Genomic DNA, 14300 nt, shown 5'->3' with positions numbered 1-14300 from the left:
TTACAGTGTCCGTTAAAGCCAACAGTTAGTAATAAGCTTGATAAGAAGCCAAACAGTTTATAAATAATATAAGCCTCTGTGTTTATTTGAAACTGAATGCAAGACCGGGTGAGACAGAATCTTCTCTCTACATGATATAGTAGATGTGAGACACTATTTTACTTAGTTCTCACAGTTCTTGGACATTTTTTGTATTCCATCAACACCTTCTCATCATGGGAAATTGCCACCAATCAATACACATTTGACCACCTACAACAGGCTCTGTGGTGTCATCTCAAGCTACCCAACTTAAGCCAAGGCCAAGGGAAGTTATGGACATGTTTGTGACTGAAGTGATGGCTTCTGTGTCTGACAGGCTCTAGACTGCTACTTTAACTGAATCATCCACCTCTCCAAGAGACATACTTAACTGCTGAGAAGGACACAGGATGGATTAACAATTTCCACATTTGGTATAAATAACATGAAAAAATGACCCAGAGACTGATATTGGGGTTCAACCTGAAGATCAGGGAAGCAAAGCAGCTGGCCACTAGATCTTACCTCAAGCTCAGGCTGAAAGGGCTGATCCACAAATGAGATCTTCATTAAGCCACAAAGTGCTACCTCTCTCCTGCATGGCTTTAGAATGAATGCCTCCTAACAAATATTAAAGACCCTGCTTCTATCTTTTATATATCTCTAATGCTGAGATTAAAGGCATGATCTCTGTTACTCTGATACATGCTGAATCTCATGTATCCTTGGGTGACCTTGAACTCAAAGAGATCTGTCTACCCATTAGTCCTAAATCCTAGGATTAAAGGAGTGTACTATCACCTCCTAGTTTCTTACTGCTGGGATTAAAGGTGTGTGCCTGGTTTCTAAGGCTAAAACAACTTAAAGAAGACAGAGATGATTATGATTTACAGTTTCAGAGGTCCATGGCTATGATGGTTGGGAGAATGTCAACATGCAGGCAGGTATGCTGATTGAGCAGTAACTGAGAGCTTACATCCTAAGACACAACCATAAGTCAGAAAGCTAGTGGAATATTATGAGATGCTGAAACCTCAAATCCTGTCCCCAGTGACACACTTCCTCCAATAAGGCCACATCGGCTATTACGTTCCAAACAGTTCTAACAACTGTGAACCAAGTATTCAAATATATGAGCCTATGAGACTCATTCTTATTCAAACCACCACATAAGGTGATACCAAAATTGTGATGATGGTCCAGTGATGCACTGTGTCTTTGAGTGGTACATGAAAAACAAGTTTCATGGCATAAAGCTCTCATTAGCTAAGATCAGCTGTTCTATGGGTTTCCCAAAATGGCCTTGACCACTTTGCTCATGTAACTGCTCTTCTTTCTCTGTGTCTAGACTCTGGGAGCTCAGCGCAGTGCTTAATTAGTGATTGATGAAGGACATACCAACCTATTGTGGGTAGGTCCATCCTAGGACTGACGGTCCTAATTTTTACAAGAAAGCAGACTGAACAAGCTATGAGGAGAAAACCAATAAACAATACTACTCCATGGCCTTTGAATTAGCTCCTACTTCCAGGTTCCTACCCTATTTAAGTTCCTGCTATGACTTTAATGGACTGTTACCTAGAAATATAAGATTAAATGTTTCTGTCCCTTAGTTACTTTTGTCATGGTGTTTCATCACAGCAATAATTACCTTAATAATGAAAATGTCTGCATGCATTGTGAGTAATGGTGACTGAGGAGATTAGAAATGTATATCTCCCTGCAGTTGGAGCTATTGGAAATGTGTACTCTCTGACAGAGGACTGCACTCCTCAGGTGGGGAAAGCTACATTTCAACCTTTCACCTTTTGATTTCAGTTTTTTCAGTCCTTTTGGTTTGTATTTACTTGAATTGATTTTCATGACTGTCCTTATTTGTTATTTTCATTTTTCCACAATATTTTCTATTTTATTTCTCACATCTTTAACTCACCTATTTTGACGCTTATTGTTTTCTGCCTCATTTCTCCTTTCCCATGCACTACTACACTTTTTAAAAAGTATCCTAATGTCTGTCTGTCTCAGAAACTTTTGGGAGCATAATCAAAGTTAAAACAACTGAACAAGTTCATCACTATCTTGAGTTGTGTACTTATTGGTGTAAAAATGAGACTCCAATGTAGTTATCCATTATTATGTTAAGTGTGCCAGAACCATAAGGCAAATAACCATGTGTACCATGTGTCTTCCCTAATATAATTATTCTAGATTTGGGGAGGAATCACAGAGCTAAAGGAACAGGAAGGGGATAATAGAAGGCAATGGAATAAAACATGAAGGCAGAAGAGTGCATTACATAGAAGGAGAAACAAAGCCATCAAGGGATCAAGGATTATGGTCAAAAGATGCAGGTAGCTCAAAACAAAGCAAAGCAAAACAAAACAAACCACATTTTTCTCCCAAAGCCAGGAGAATCTAGTCTTAGGGTACTAATTCTCATTTATCTAATCTGCTTTATCAGTAATGTCAAGGTTAGGGAATTAAAAGTGATATAAAGGGGTTGGATAGATGGCTCAGTGGTTAAGAGCACTGGCTACTCTTCCAAAGGACCTGGGTTCAATTCCCAGCACCCACTTACCAGTTCACAAGTGTTTGTAACTCCAGTTCCATGGGATGTGACACCCTCACACAGACATACATGCAAATAAAACCTAACATACATTAAGTAAATAAATAAATGTTTAGAAAAAGAAAAGTGGAGACAAATGATCTAACATCAACCAATCAGTTTTGTGTTGAATTTTGTTTCCATGTCATTATGTCACAGAACCAACTGTTTTTTTCCTTGCTAAATAGGAACTCTTGTTCTGTTTTGGAGAAGGGAAACTTTGTTGGTTAATGCATTATAAGTAAAGGCTAATTCAAACTATGAATAAATGCTATAATGCTGCCTCATGAACAAAAACGTGTATATTGGAATATAGATTTCTGGAAGGGGAGTTCAGAAAATATTCATAATAATTAGGAACTGATAAAAAATCACAACATTAAGTTTCTATCCTTAAAGACAGATATCTCTTATATACCATGCACTAAAATTGTGAAACAAATATCATTTTACTTATGACTGCTCTATTTATTTTTAGTTATTATACTTTTGTTATTTAAAACAGGTTTTTTTGTTTTTTTGACATAGTGTTTCCCTGTCGCTTTGGAGGCTGTCTTGGAACTAACTCTTGTAGACAAGCTGATCTCAAACTCACAGAGATCTGCCTACTTCTACTACCTCCTGAGTGATGGGATTAAAGGCATGTGCCACTACCCCCTGGCTTAAAACAGTTTTTAAATCTAAGTAAATTTTTATCAAATTCTTCCCCTCCCCCAAGTCCTTCCAGAAAATCTCTCCCTCCTACTCACCAAATTTTAAGTTTTGTCTCAAAAACAAACAAAAACCCAATACAACAAACCTCCCCAAACCAAGAAAACAAGACGAAACCACACCCAAAGAGAAAACAACAAAAATTACTCCCACCAACTATAACCAAATAAAAGCATGTATATACACACATAAGAAAACTGTGGAGTTCACTGCATGTTGTTCAGCTATTTCTGATAATTAAGCATATCCTGGAGTGGTTGATATACCCAGTATTGCTCTATTAGGGAGAACTGATTTTCCCTTTCCCAGCAGGTACAAGTAAAGTTCACTTGTGAATCTTTATTCTAGTGAATATATTTTCATTCATTCAGTCAGTCATTCATTCATTTAAGAATATAACAAAATGAAATATAACAATAATATAAAACAAAAAACTGTCACATGGACATTGGACAAGACAAACCAACAAAAAGGAAAAAACCACATGAGAATACAAAAGAATCAGAAACCTACTTGTTCACATACTCAGGAATCCCATGAAAATACTAAACTGGATATCATAACATGTAAGCAAAAGTCCTGGTGCAGACAAATGTGTGCTCTATTCATGCTGTATCAGTCCCTGTGAGTTCATATATGCTTTGTTTCTGTAGATTTAGATGGTCTTGTTTTTTTAGTATGTTCCATTCCCTCTGTCTCTTACACTCTTTCTGCCTCCTCTTCCTTGGGGTTACCCGAGATCTGAGAGGAGGGAGTTGATAGATATATCACATTTAAGGCTTTGTTTTCCAATATCCATCATTCTGCACATAATGTCTGGCTGTGGTTCTACTGAAAGAAGACGTTTCTTTGATAATGGTTGAGCAAGGCAATAATATTTATGAGTCCATTTTAACACTACAGTTTTCTTTCTTTTTCTTGTTTTTCTTGAACAGGATTATTTGTTCTCTGAGCTATTTAGTCTCAGGTTCTTGGTCACCCAAGCAATGTTGGATTCATTTCATTGAGTAGCCCTTAAGTCAAACAAGTTATTTGTTGGTTATTCCCACATGCTTTGTGATATATCTTGCATACCTTGCAGACAAATAAAGTGGTTGTGACTGGCTTGGTGTATACATTTTTCTTTATAGTGTGCAAAGGATCTTCCTGTACTGACAACTCTGGAACATAGGGATGAAAGCTCTATGTATGCACTAGTTTGACATCTTCATATTCAAAGAATTATATAGGTGTTGTCTTCAGCAATGTGGTCTTGCTATCAATTTGTGGAGATCAACCTGTAATCTTGGCAGCAGTCTGGAGTAATTGGGGATTCCTATGAGTCCCCTTTGACGACAGCTCAATTAGATGTAACCAAATCCTAGTACTGGAAGCTTTGTTGGGTGACAAAAGATGACCAGTTGGGACATTTTCTCCCTTATTATTTGGTGATTTCATTTAAATTGCCCTCATCTTTATTATGTTTCTACTATATTGGTTTTTCATAGTTCATCTCAAATGCACCTTAATTTTAACTGTTTCTCCATGTAATTTCTCCTACAACTCCCTTCCCCTTCCCCACCTGATTCTCTCATTATGGTCCTGCATAAATTCATAACTGTTTTATTTCCCTTTCCTAACTTTACAGATCTACCAATTACCTGTAGTTTCTTACTCTATATATACTCTGTAGTTCTATAGATTGCAGTTTGTTTATCATTGACTTAACAGCTATTTCCACATATAAGCAAATACACACCATATTCGTCTTTCTGAGTCTGGGACACCTCACTTAGTTTGATTTTTTTTATATTTCATTCATTTGCCTGAAAATTTCATGATGCCATTTTTTAAAGGCTAACACTCTGTTGTGTAAATTGCCACATTTCCTTTATCCATTGTTCTGTTGATGGACATGTAGGTTGTTTTCATTTTACTGCTATTATGAATATGGCAGCAGTGAACACGGTTTTTGATCTTAGGTATTCTGACAGGAATAAGATAAACTTGAAAAGAAGTTTTGATTTTCATTTCCCAAGGATGGCCACAGATGTTCACCAATTCTTTAAGTGGTTCTCAACCACTATTGAAAATTTTCTGTCTCAATCCGTACCCCCATGTTTTCTTGGTATGTAGTTTCTTTATTTCCTTATATATTTTGGATATTAGTCCTCTATCAGATGTGTAATTGGCAAAAATCTTTCTTCCATTATGTAGGTTGATGCTTTGTCCAAATGATAGTGTCTTTTTCATGCATAAGCTTCTCAGTTTCATGAGGTCCCATTTGTTTATTGTTCATCTTAGTGTCTGTGCTGATAGTGTTCTCTTCAGAAAGTCTTTTCTTGTGCCAATGGATTCAAGGCTACTCTCCTCTTTCTCTTCTATCAGGTTCAGTATACCTGGTTTTTTGTTGAGTACTTGATCCAATTAGGCTTGAGTTTTGTGCAGGGATATCCATCTGAATCCACTGCATTGTTATTTATGCAGCATTTTGAAGATCACTGTATTGAATATGCTGTCTTTCCTCCACTGTGTATTTTTGCCTTCTTTATCAAAAATCAACTGTCCATAGATATGTGGTTTTATGCCTTGGTATTTAATTAAATTCCATTGATTAACATATTTGTTTTTGTTCCAATACCATGCTCTTTCTATTATTTTAGCTTTGCAGTACACTTGAAATTAGGGATGGTGACACAGCCATCAATTCTTTTATTTTTCAGGATTGTTTTAGTTATCCTGGAATTTTTGTATTTCCAGATGAAGTTGAAAATTGTCCTTTACTAACCCATAACTGGCTAGACCATAGGCCCTGGTTTATGGAAGTTTCTTTTGCAGCACATGATTTAATAATATAGAGAATCAAATATAATAATATAGAGAACCAAAAGCAATCAATAAACAGAGAATATGAGACTGTGGAATACTCATTTCTAAGTAGATGATCCATATTACACACTCCATCACCCAGGATTCACAGAATCATCCCAGAAGAGGGGACAGAAATACTGTAAGAGCCAGAAGTCCTGAGCATCTGCAGCATCACAGTATTTGCTGTAAATGAAAGGTCTGCTGCATACATAAACTCACAATGGCTGTAAATACATGTGCATGACCTACACAAAATTAAACCATCCAAAAATTCCATAATGGACAGCGAAGGGCTCAAGAACTCCCACCCACAGCTGAAAAGCAATTTGAAATTGATACTTGCTAGGGGAGTAGTGGAAGAATATAAGAAGATTTGGAGGAGGTTGAATGTAGGGTGGATTTGATCAAAACTTATATGTATGTATTTAATTTTATGTTTTTAGTTTTATTACAAGAGAGTACTATGTAAATTGCTCTAAGAATGAATGAAGTTACTTAATAAATTCTTATATAAGTTCCATAGACATTTATTTATATATTGTTTATTTAACTTACTTCCTTTAATTATATCCTATATAACACTTATATACAGTGTTCCACGATTTATGCAAACAATACCTCAGAGGTTTGATGAAATGCATACAGCAACATACTCACAAACTATAGTTGATACTTCTGTTACCAACTGCCTGACTTAGGTTCTATGGCACATATACCAACTGTAAAAGTGAGTTCTGAAATTTATAGTTGAGCCTGTACACGACAAGCACTGACTGAGTTAACTCCCCAGCCCCATGTAATTTTTTCCTATCTTATTTTCAATCAGAAAAGAAATTAGGTCAAGATTTGTTCCTAGATTCAAGTTTTGTTATAATAGAATCATGCATGTTGTCAGGTAAAATTAGGTATATAGATGTCAACTTTATTCATTAAACACCCCTAGACTACTCATGCTATTATTTTGCAGTTACAGATAATTTCCTAAATTTTTATCTATAAAGAATCATTACCAATATCAAAATCAAGTGACCAAGTTGTTAAGACATAGATTTAAAAAAATACAATCTTGTATGTGTGTTGTCACTCTCTTTCAGGTGTGAAACATAATTCATAATATCTTAAATCTTCTATAAGGATGGAATATTCAAATAAAGAGTTAAGATGTTATTGAAATGACCAAATAATTTCTTAGTTTACCTACTAAAATCACTAGAATATTAGCTTACTAATCAGTTAGTGGCTTTATATTACCAGATCTCATTCTTAGGTTCTCAAAAGACAGTTTTTACTTTCTCTTCTTCATGAAATTGTCAAATGTGACTTTGCAAACACAAAGCTGTTGATAACTGAAATATGAGTGCTTTCCTGTAGTGGTGGACTAGCCAGCCAGAAATATGCAAAACAGACAGCAATTCCAGCTAATTACTAATGGCTATGTGTTCTGAAGACTGCAATAAACTTTTATTCTCATTAACTCATTTTGCATCCATCTCCACATAAAATTTTAGATCCCATATTTAGCTAGCTGACCATTCATTATGATATTCTGCTAATAAGTAGAGAGGCCTAAATATTAAAATAATTGTCCTGAATGACATTGTAAGATATTGACTATATATATATTCCTAGTTTCAAGAGTTCATAACAAACACATGCTGGTTTTCAAAATTCCTTGGTGCTTAATTGAGATGCCGAAGATTCTTCTGATGCAAATTAATTACAGTTAAAATGTATTTTTTTGGCTGCTTGGTCAATAAGTTTATTATCTTTATGAAAAAAAAACTTCATAGAAAATTGCTTTAGATCTTAGTAGCCCATTCTTGAGCTCTGAAGAAGCTTGCCTTCTTTTGAGCAACCCGGTCTTTCTTCTGGGCCAAAGACATTTTGGGACGGTTCCATGTCTTCTTCTTCACCTCTCTCTTGGGTTTCTTCTCATAGACTGGATTCTGTCGGATAGCAGCGTGAGCTTTCTTATACATCTCATCCATGTCTGGAGGGAGAACTGTTTCTTAAAAGCATCTTAATCTTCCTCCATTAGGTAAGGCATGTAGTCTGCAATGCTCTGTCCCATGATGTGCTTCTGCATTGAACTCCTTGCTTTCAGAATCATAACCAGGGAATCGTTTAGTACTATGAGGAATATACAAGCCTCCATCCACAGCGCCCTTCAAGGCCTGAAACACTTTATTGCCAGTTGTAGTTCGCGCAAGACCCTCATCCAAATAGCAAGTGAAGGCCCCAGGCTGACCATCAATGCTCTCCACATTGTATTCATCTCCAGTCACCTCCACTTGGCCCTCGTAGATTTCGTCCATTCCCAACCTATTGAGAAGCCTGCAGGCCAATAGGCTACAGCATAATTTATCAGGCCAATCTTCACACCGTATTTGGGCAGCTGGTGTGCATATGCTGCGCAGACTATCATGTACCCTTCTATACGGGTATACGCAATCTGGCAGATGATATCTCTGTTAGTTACACCAACTATCATCCTGTGTTTGGGAGTGTTGTACTTATTTTTGTCCTGGATCACCAATCGCTTTCGAGAATAATAGTCAGTTTTACCCTCTCTCCACCTTCTAAATATCACTTGGTACCTCTTAAAATAGGCCTTATTCTTGACAACTTTCACAATCCCCATCCTGAGGAACAGACACCCTCAACCACGGCTCCACACAGACCTGCAGGCGCGGCGGTGCTAGGGGGAAAAAGAGCTGGACTGTCGTGCCAAAATGTATTTTGAGTATGATAAATTAGTCAGTGGGAACTGTTCAATTAGAGTATACTAACTTTATTAGAGTATATTAACTTGTAAATTACACGTTTTACTATGACATTCCCTATAATCTTCTTTGATTATATTAATCCCCTCTATTACTTTTTCCTACCTCTCTCTTCACTCTCCTATATGACTAGATTTCCACTTACAGGCTCTTTTACTATATTGTACATATTAAGAAAATAATATAGTATTTGTCTCTATGGTACTGGTTTATTGCACTCAACTCAAACATTTCCAGCTCCATACACTTCCTGTAATTATATAATTTTATTCTTCTCTGCTCCTCAATAAACATTGTTTATAAATTTTCTATTCTCTTGTATTGGTGTATGTTTCACTTTTGAAACAGTGCATTGTGATTTTTTATCATTGCAAATTATGACCCTATAGTAAAAGCATGTATTGTTACATTGCTTTCTTTTTTTTTTTTTTTTTGTTTTTACGAGACGAGGTTTTTCTGTATAGCTTTGGAGCCTATCCTAGCACTTGCTCTGTAGACCAGGCTGGCTTCAAACTCACAGAGATCCGCCTGCTTCTGCCTCCCACATGCTGGCATTAAAGGTGTGAGCCAGCAATGCCTGGCCCTACATCTCTACTCTTGCTCTTTTTGCTTAGGAATTCTTGGATACTCTGATTATTTTGTTTTCATCATGAATTTGGAAATTGCTGTTTCTCTTCCTGAGAAGAATGTCATTGTAAATTAAAGGGTATTGCATTGAATTTGTTTGTTGGTTTTGGTGACAAGTCACTTAATATCATAAATTCTTCTGATCCCACAAACATGAAAAGTCTTGTTATCTTGTCCTGCATTCTAAAGCTTCTTTCTTCCCTGATTGAACTTTCCATTGTAAAAGTCTTTAATATTTTTTATTAAATTATTATCTACATATTCTTTGAGGCTATTGTGAATGTTCTCATCTTCCTTGCTTCTCTTTTCACTGAACTTGCTATTTTGGCATAGAAAATCTAATAGTCTTGTACATGTGGTATGCAACTCTAATTCCAGTTTGGAGATGGGATCCCCAGAAAAAGTTTACTAGGGAGAGTAGCCATATTGACTAGCTCTAAGTTTGAGTGAATTACCATCCAACAAAGAGAAAGATGAAAGAATAATTAAGAATGATTTCCTACATCAACACTTGTCCTCCATGCTCATACACCTCTGCACACACACTTACACACATGTGTAATGTTTATCAGATATAAGAGTTTTCTTGTGAAATCTTTAAGGTTTTATAATTATGGGATCCTAGCATCTGAAAAATATAGTTTGATTATATTCTCTTTCCTACTTGTATACTTTTTTTTACTTTCTCTTTTTTACTGATCCAGCCAAGATTTCAACTACACTGTAAACAATGAGAGAAACATCTTCTCTTACAACTCATATTATAGGGAATACTTTCAGATTTTTGAATATAATGTTGTCTACAGGTTTGCTAAATTATAGCTCCTATTGAGTTGAGGGAATGTGTTTGTATTCTTAGTGCCTTTTGTACTTTTATTACTGAGACGTGTTTTTAAAAATATTTTAAAGCATTTGTTGAGATAATTATGTGATGTCTACCCTTTATTCTTGCTTTTATGCCATATCATAATTATTGATGTATATGTCATACCATCTTAGGTTTCCTACAATGACTCCTACTTGATAATGACATTTATATTTTTCCTTTTTGCTTTGTTATGAACTGGTTTGAGTATCAGGGTATTGCTAGCTTCATATGACAAGTCTTGTACAGCTCCTCCTTTTCATCTTAGTTTAATAGTTTGAAGAGCACTGGAAGTGATTTGTGTTTAAAGATCTATAAGAATTTATCAATAAATGTTTCACTCTCATTTTTATTGATCCTTTCAGTTTTTCTTTTTGAGCTTGGATTCAGCTTAATCTATTTGTATATGTTCTTTGATTTTCTCTAGATTTTTCCAATTTATAGGAAATAACATTTTTCAAAGTGTTGCCTAAATATTCTAATTTTCAGTAGTATCCGTCATAACACCACTTTCTCCATCTGCAGCAATTTGTATTTTCAGTTTTTCTTTTGATTAATTTGGTCAAGTTTTTGACAGTTTAGTACATTCTTTCAACATTCCAACTCTTTTTCATTGACTATTTTTTCTGTCAGTTTTTAAGAATTTCTACCCTAATTATTATTACTATATATTTTCTTAAACATTTGATGTACCTTAATAGATATTTTACTTGGAGCCTGTTTGTATTTGTTTAAATGTTCTTAAATATATTTGTTTAAATTATAGGTGTTTAAAAACAGCTATAATCTCATAACAGATTTCATTCTGTCCCTTAGGATACTGTTATACTGTATTTGTATTAACCTATGACTTTGGAAAAATTAATTTTCTTCCTAATTTCCTCCATGATAACATTCATTATTTAAATATATATTGTTTAATTGCCTTGCATTTGTATAATTTCTGCAGTTTCTATTTCTATTGCTCTATATTATATTCCATTAAAATTTGATAAGATATAAGGGATTAGTTCAATTTTTGCATTTATTAAGACATGCTTTATATTCTAAAATGTGTTTTATTTTCCAAAATCACCAGGGAATATTGAGAAGAGTATTTATCTTGTGACTGTTCGATGGAACATTCCATGAACTTCTATTTTCCCCTGATTGATTCAGTTTTGATGTGTCCTTAGTGATATTTTCATTTGTTTGTTTTGTTTGAATGGCCTATCTGTTATTGAGAATGTAGTATCAAAGTCACCTACTGACATCATGTTAGAATCTGTTCATTTCTTTTGGTTAAGTACTTTTTAATGAAATTGGGCATGCCAGCATTTGGTATATATGATTCATGGCTCATGACCTTTGACACTCCTGTTAGATTGTTCCCTTTATTAATGCAAGTGCATCTTTTAATCACTAAAACTGATTTCTTTTCGGGTCCATTTTCTTGTAATGTCACTTTCATTCTGTTTGCCTTTGAAAATGAGATGTGTTTCTTACATGCAGCAAACAATTGCTTCCTATATTTTACTCCAGTCTGCGAGTCTCTGCCTTTTAATTAGAGGATTGAGATTATTAACCCCTAGATAATACTGCAAGGTATGTACAACTTCCTATCATATTTTCATTTGTGTGATGTTTTGTTCTTCTGTAATCTTTATATCAGTATTTATTATTCTACTACTGAGATTCACTCTTTTCTGTGTACTCACAGTGGTATGTATGTATGTATGTAATCTGTGAGTAGAATTCTTAAAAGAATCTTATGTGGCACTGGCTTCCTGATAAGACATTCCTTTAGTGTTCATCACAAAATTTCAAAGATTCGTGTCTTAGTTTTGAAGAATAGCTTTTCTGGACACAGTAATCCACTTTGGCGAAAATTTTCATTAAGGAATTAAAACCAATCATTCCATACCCTCTTGAATTTCAGAGTTTATATTGTTAAAGGTAGAGTTAGTCTTTGAAAAAATTATATTTTAGTCTATGCATATGTGTGTTTATGTTTGTGTGGGAGCATGGGAACACAAGTACAGATATGGGCATTTGATTTCCTGGAGCTAGAGATATGGGCAGTTGTGTTCAACTTACAAGTACTGGGAAGCCAGCTTAGGTCTTGTAGAAGGATGGCAAGCATTCTGAAATAACGAGCCATCTCTCCAGATCCCAAAAACCTCAAAAATGTACTGTTATTACTATCATATTTTTCTTTATATGTTACTGGCCCTTCTCTCAGTTTTCAATAATTGTTCTTTGTTCTTTGTAACTATTTACATTGACATGGCACTTTTAAACAATAGGTAAAGGAGATCAAGGGAGAATAGCAGTAATTAATGAAGGCGATCCAAAAGGAATCATTCTACTGGACTTTGCTGACCACCCTTGGCTGGAACTCCCTGTCTTCATTATTATTCTGATAACAAACCCCCATGGCCTTGATGGGGAACATTGCCATCATTGTGGTGTCCAATTTAGAACCTCATATCCAGAGACCCATGCATTTCTTCCTCACAAATCTCTCCTTTCTAGACATGTGCTAAACCACAAGCATTGTGCCTCAGATACTGTTTAACCTTGGAAGCACTAGAAAGACCATTGGTTATGTTGGATGCATTGCTCAGCTTTATGTCTTCTACATAATGGGAGGCACAGAATGTCTGCTTTTGGCTATTATATCATTTGATCATTATGTGGCTATCTGCAGACCTCTCCGTTACCCTCTCATCATGAATCACTGAGTCTCCATCTCATTAGTGTCTATTATATGACTGACTGTAGTAATCTTTGCTTTTTCAGAGGCTATACTTACATTACAATTGCCAATGTGTGGCATTCATAAACTGGATCACTTTTTGTGTGAGATTCCAGTTCTCATAAAGACTGCCTGTGGTGAAAAGGAAGCTTCTGAGCTGGTACTTTCTGTGGTATTCATTTTTATACTGGCTGTTTCTCTGTGCTTAATTCTTGATTTTTAATATTAATATTGGATTGCATTACTCAGAATTAAATCTTCTCAAGGAAGAAAAAAGGCCTTTGGGACATATTCCTCTCATCTCATTGTAGTTCCTTATATTATGGTCCAGCCATTAGCATGTAGCTTCAGCCTTCTTCATCTATCACAAGAGATCAAGGCAAGTTCATGGCTCTCTTCTATACAGTGATAACTCCTACATTGAATGCCTTCATCTTTACACTAGGGAACAAAGATGTAAAGGAGCCTTAAAAGCTGTTTTGAAGCATTTTCAGTTGAAAATGAATGTTCATTGATATCAAATGAAATAGCTTAATGAACCCGGGCGTTAGTGGCACACGCCTTTAATCCCAGCAACCGGGAGGCAAAGACAGGTTGATGTCTGTGAGTTCAAGGCCAGCCTGTTCTACAGAGCAAGTTCCAAGACAGGCTCCAAAAGAATACAAAGAAACCCTGTATCAAGAAACAAACAAACAAAAGAAATGGCTTAATGATTGTAATAATTTTATATTGGTTTCTCTAATAACTCTCATATATTCTAGGTTTATAATTAAGTTGGATGCATAAATATGTACCAACTTAGGCACACATTTGTGAAAACACATAATACAGAATATTTTTCCTAGTTGATTCATATTAAACTAGTAACTATGTTAAGTTATGAAGGTAAATAATAAGCTCTGAGTTTGTTATGTCTAAATAAATTATTGTAAAGTCATACTGAATAAAATATAATCAATTGGCTTTCAATCAGTGTTACCTCCCAAACATTTCTTTACTCCTGAAATGTGATTCATGTCCCTTCATAATGGTCTTTGGGAGAAACACTCTATGTTTAATCATGACTTTATCAAAGCTCAGAGTATGTTCATGCTGTTA

At 35.3% G+C, this 14300-nt stretch overlaps 2 pseudogenes; one reads left to right on the top strand and one right to left on the bottom strand.

Annotated features, from left to right (window-relative positions):
• Positions 1-7989: 7989 nt before the first annotated feature.
• LOC121138243 lies at positions 7990-8837 on the bottom strand (annotated as a pseudogene).
• An 85-nt stretch (positions 8838-8922) lies between these two features.
• On the top strand, positions 8923-13673 carry LOC121138242 (annotated as a pseudogene).
• The last annotated feature ends 627 nt before the right edge of the window (positions 13674-14300 follow it).

The sequence above is a fragment of the Mesocricetus auratus genome, unplaced genomic scaffold (genome assembly GCF_017639785.1).
Source record: "Mesocricetus auratus isolate SY011 unplaced genomic scaffold, BCM_Maur_2.0 contig_235_pilon_obj, whole genome shotgun sequence".
Classification (NCBI taxonomy): domain Eukaryota; kingdom Metazoa; phylum Chordata; class Mammalia; order Rodentia; family Cricetidae; genus Mesocricetus; species Mesocricetus auratus.
Note: the sequence above shows the minus strand (reverse complement) of the source record. Positions and strands in the feature narration are given on the sequence as shown.